Source organism: Lepeophtheirus salmonis, chromosome 7 (genome assembly GCF_016086655.4).
Source record: "Lepeophtheirus salmonis chromosome 7, UVic_Lsal_1.4, whole genome shotgun sequence".
Taxonomy (NCBI): domain Eukaryota; kingdom Metazoa; phylum Arthropoda; class Copepoda; order Siphonostomatoida; family Caligidae; genus Lepeophtheirus; species Lepeophtheirus salmonis.
The window spans coordinates 1964421-1970165 of NC_052137.2; the positions used below are offsets into that span (position 1 = coordinate 1964421).

At 32.9% G+C, this 5745-nt stretch overlaps 1 long non-coding RNA gene across 1 annotated transcript; it reads right to left on the reverse strand.

Moving 5' to 3' along the window:
- Positions 1-3794: 3794 nt before the first annotated feature.
- Positions 3795-5446, reverse strand: LOC139905963 (uncharacterized). The gene is made up of 3 exons (XR_011781134.1): positions 4756-5446; positions 4564-4703; positions 3795-4501 (listed from the first exon to the last, which is right to left on the reverse strand). It is a non-coding gene; the product is annotated as an uncharacterized lncRNA (long non-coding RNA).
- Between the last annotated feature and the right edge of the window lie 299 nt (positions 5447-5745).

A 5745-nucleotide genomic window follows, 5' to 3' on the forward strand; every position in this document is an offset into this window, starting at 1 on the left:
CGTGTTTAGCTATGACTCATCCAAGACTCGCTTTTGAGACTATATTACTCCCTAGCTCATCACATCAAATTACAAAACAACATCCTGCTGTTAATATTATGCTTGAGGAGAGAACATCCAAGGATTGTGTAGCCACGTGTGAGTCTGTTCCTTAAAATCAGTTAGTAACAAGTAATGATGTCTGGGGTATTAATCTTTAATACTATTCAAACAAAGTTTGTCTGTTGTTCGACGTCTAATAACCTCAGGCAATGACAAGATAATTATTCTATAGTTGTTAATAACTAATTAGCAAATGATTTCTGGTCTTTTATTATGTTTCTTTTAGGAGAGAAGGTTGAGTGATACATAACGATGTGTTGTGTGGATGCAAAACTTTTTGAATCCGAATAATATAAATATATTATAGTTTTAAAATGTTGGGCTTAATTAAAAAATAAGATATTGTAGTCTCAAAAGACGAAGATTAGTGATTGAATAAATGATACAAATAGTTACTGCTCTATTGAAGTTCTACTACACGAATAAATTATACAATGTTCTATTTATTTGGTAGAGAGAGAGTTTACATATTCCTATCGCTGTTGTTATTTGCTCTTGTTATTTTTATGGCAGCCGTGTACTAATTATGTATTAGCCCTATAAGTAGCTCTGTTTCTTCTCCTCCAATAATAATTGAAAGCCATGATCATAAATAATCAAATAATGTGTCTAATGAGCGAAAGTCAAACATGGAGTCATTGTATGGAAACGAACGTGTCATTTGTTTACCTAAATTTATTACTGTCTAAAAAAACCTTATTTTAATACCTTTACTGCGGTTGTATCAATCCCAACGGCACCGGAAAGTATTCGCCAGGGAGCGAAGGTGGGAGGTGATACATATATATTAGTCTCGTCATATAAAAGGGACGTCCGCGGGATCATAAATATATATATTTATTTTTTGAGGGGGAGGGCCTGAAATTAAAAATTTTGCAAAAAAATTTCAAATATTATAATTTTTGGAATTATTTTTCAAAAATCCACATCTATTCACAAAAAATAAAATTTTCTTTTAATTATTTCTTAAAAATCCTCACAAATATTCACAAAAAATTAAATTTTTTGAAAAAAATTTCAAAAATCCACAGCTAATTATAAAAAATTAAATGATATGGAAAAAGAAATTTCAAATAATAAATTTCTTAGAAAGAATTAACAAAAATCCACAGCTATTTGAAAAAAAAATCGAAATTTTTTTTAAATTTTTTGGATATTTTTTTTCAAAAATCTACTGCTATTTACAAAAAATTAATTAAAAAATTATTAAATTTTCCAGTAAAAAGTAAAAATCCTTAATTTGAGGGGGCTACATCCCCTCCATCCCACCTCCTTAGGGCACTCTTGCATAATCACGCAACCTTAAAATAATTTTATTCTATATTTATTCCGTTCAGTCTTAAAGAGAGGGAGACTATGTCCTCCTCACTCCTATTTTTCCAGCGCCAGTGATCCGTATGGGACTGATACTGTCAAATCCAAATTCTTAAGTCCCCTTGAGTAGGTATTTTTACACTAATATAATAATAAAGTTGTATCCCATTTTTTTATTTGAATTACATATCCCCAGGGTACACCTTCAAATTTTATCAGAAAAACGAAATGTTCAATCCGGTTTTGTATATATCAATTAATTAATAGTTTCATTATTAATTCATTATCTTTCTCTGTATTCATCAAGGATGAATGATTTAACTAACAAGGGTTGTGCCCTGTTAAGGCTCAGTGGTTCTATCGGTCAGGTCTTGGTTCTTTCATTTCAAAGGTTTCGGTCCCGGTTCTTTTATTTCGACCTTTTGGTCTCAGTTCAGCTTTATAGGTCTTGGTTCCTGTTGTGTTTATGACTAGTAGATCTAGAGGTGATCTATATCCCGGGTTTACTTTTGATTTTATGTGTATACTTTGTAGTAATCTTTTATGTGTACCTCGGTTTTTTATTTCCAGTGTGTATAATAAGTTCTTTTAAGTCCTTGATTCACCTTTAAGCCCTTCTTACTTTATCCTTGACTACTTTGTAGTGTGTTTCCTAAATCAAATAGTTAAATACTATACGTGGTGACGAAGATGGTCAAACTCCTACCTAGCTTGAGATTTGCTGAGCTCCGTGATGCAGGTATGAGAATGGAACTTGTGGAGAACGTGGAGGAAATAGAAGGGAAGAAAAAGGTTGAACTGATAGCGATAATTCGTAACCATCTTTAGGAATGTGCGTGTGGCCATAAGAACTTTGATTTTGCGACCCCTGGTCCTACAGTACCTTGTACCAAAGATAAAGAGCTGCTGTCCCCGACGACTGGGAGTCACTTAGAGGTAAGCCAACCTCCCCCTTTGACATGAGTGGTGCTCGTAGAGCCCACCGATGGGCGTATTCAACATCTACGCCTTACTCAATGGGGAGATTTAAGCCAAGAGAAAGAAAGCCTTATTGCTGCATTGTGCTGGAGTGGAAGTGCAACAATGGTTCAAGACCCTCAGTGTGTCTCTGGAGCTAGAGGCAGATAAATTCCAAGGAGTGACTAGAGTAATGTGTAAGGCACTTTCTCCTCCCAAGTCAGTGTTGTTCGAACGTTTTAGGCTTTCTAAAATTAAGCAAGCAATTGAGAAACCCATAGACAATTTTATAGCAAGATTAAGAAGCCACGCTAAATTGGGAAAATTTATAAATAAAGAGTTGTCTTCGTCATTTGAGGATGAGCTAATTCCGGGGTAATATCCTAAAAAAAACCTCTAAATTAAAGCTTAAATAAAATGTATTTGGAAAAGGTTCTTCAACCCTTTATGGAGTAATCAAAGTAGCTAAGTCCACAGCAATGTCTATTAATTACTTTAAAGAAATGGAAACCTAGGACAACGTGATACTCTCTGAGTACAAAGGGCCAAAGGCATACACAAGCTGTTCAAGATGAGGTTATCACCTATATTAAATAATATGCCGAAAGAGAAAAATTGGGGTTTTTGTAATAAGAAACATATCTTCTTAGAGTCTGTGTGCCCTTCAACTGGACGTAACTGTTCTCGTTCTGGAAAAACCGGTCATTTTGCTATTCTTTGCAGGTCTTCAATTCTATCATCCTCTTCGATCTTATTTCAAGTATCGGATGTAGAAGATGATAGAGCTTATGCGTACTGCAATGTCGATGATCATAAGATTAATTTTTTATTGTATTTGGGGTCTAATGTGAATATTTAAAGGTGATGAGATCAAAACTATTGGCTCTATTCACCTTAACATTTATCCTGATGGGTAAAGTCCTATAGCTAGACGCTTCATTGTTACAGAGGTGGGTCAACCTATACTTGGTTTTCGTGATTGTGTGGCGTTTGTTTTTGTAACCTTACCCAACCACCCTAATGTATGCCGTTTCCTAGAAGAAGATATGAAGAAAAGTGAGTTGTTAAAAAAGAAATATAATGTCATATGTGAATATTCTGTTTCACATATGAAACATAAAGGTTATAGTTATAGTTGATAATATTGTAGAGAAAAACGCGTGCAAGGAGAAGGGGGGAAAAATACATATGGTATCATTGTTTAAAATACTGATGTGATTATCATCTGCCTGCTTTATTATGATTTTTGAGGGTATAACGAAAGTATTTATTAGCAAAATGTTTAATGAAGATATACTACGTATAATTGACTTAGACATTTTTTATCCGTTACAGTAGATTTGAAAGCGTCGCACTCCATAAAATTGTAATTCATTATGAACCTTATTCTCAGAATAATAGCTAATGAAACGACAAAGTAGAGTATTTCGAAATATATTTGAAGTTCCAGATTTAAAAAAGAAGGCTTTAATCAAATATAATCTACATAATAAGAAATATACCATCATACATTTATGTTAAATATACAAAATTAAACAATGGGAAACATATAACTAATAATAACAATAAATTATAAATACAGAATATTGAAAAAATTAATTGATCCAAATAATATTTTCTTGTTCTGACACCGGAATTGAGTTAAATATGTCATAACTTTAGGTTGCAAAACACAAGCGAGACGTGGAGTTTAATCAAAAAGATAATCACCCCTCTTTTTCATGTGGAAGTTGCTATATACAATTGTGCACAGGATAGATATATCTATATCGATGAGATCTAACTAATTATTAATAATAAAGTAAATGTCAAAATCATAAAATTAGACAATAAATATACTAATCAAAAAATGTTAGAAATAAATCCATCTTAAAGATTTAGAGCAAAAGCTAATTATGTAGTAATGTCCGGCGATATTACTCCTTATTAAGAGCATCAAAAAAATATTTTCCCCGTTATTTATGCTTATATAACAACATACTATTATCATGAAGGATTTACACAATTACTAATTATAATGATACACCCAATGTAACTACCCTCGTTGTTGTGACCATTTAAGTAGTTGTTTTGCCTTTTATGAGTTTTCTGAACACCATTTCTTGGAGCCTATCAACCATAGCTAAGCCTTAAGTGATAAAAAAGTAATATTTATTGACTATGTAATATTGGAAAACCTAATTATCATACCCAAGTCTTTAAGTGAAGAAACTAGTCTCAGACAAACTACTTGCGAACTATTCAAAGCTACTACCCCCGTTGTTGTGACCATTTAAGCAGTTGTTTTTACTATTTAATGAGTTGTGTATCATAATTCTTGATATGTTTAGCTAAAATAGAATCATATTTTAGGTTAGATTTAAAAAAAAATCGAATACTTACTGTTAGATAATACAAAATTCAGAGTTCCATTTCGAAATTAGTAAATATTTTATACTTTTTACTGATAATTTGATCGTCATTTGGTGTGGATGACTCAAGATATTTTTATATGTATTTCTATAAATGACATCAGTACCAACATCCTCCTTTAATTTAATGATGGTTCCTCGGGAAGGGATAGGTTTACCCTTGTATTTCTCCATAATTTTTTTGAACATAGATGATTAGCAATGGATAAGGTTATATTACAAGCAATAAGTATCTTTGTGAGATCAGAGTTAAAGTCTGACTTGATGTATTCATCATTAACTTGATTTTTTAGATGAATATCCATGCTCTTGATATGAGATGAGGATAATGAGTGGTGTGTAATTCTAGATAGGAGACTAAAGGCACATTTATTTCGACAAATCCGACAAACCATCTGTTTCTCATCCGGTAAGTATTTTCCAAATTCCTGGGCCTCCATTTTCAGAAATCCAGACAGAAGGCGACGTTATTTTTGGCATTTTATTCTGTTCTCTATCGACTATCACCATCTAATATTATATTAATATTGAATAATAAAGGCGGGAATGATAACGTTCTTGATTTATAGAAAAAGATGTATATTATTTAATCAATGATGCCATAAGTATTTCTTCTCTTCTCCTCGCACGCTTTTCTATTCTTAACAAAATTATCACCCTTAGTTATAGTACACCTTGTCGAGAGCGCACGTCCACGTTACATACGGGTGCAACCCTACGTGAGCAAGTGTCTGATGAACTTTGGAAAATTGTTGATAGAGGGACACTGAGTAGAGTCAAGTCTTCTGAGTGGGCGTCTCCCATAGTCTCTTGCTGAAGCCTAATGGTAAAGTCTGAATATGTACTGGTTTTACACACATCATATCACCTATCATTAATAAACATTTGTATCCCCTCCCTCATCCTGATGAGTTGTTTGCAGATCTCGCTGGATCTAGTTATTTCTCCAAGCTGTACTTCA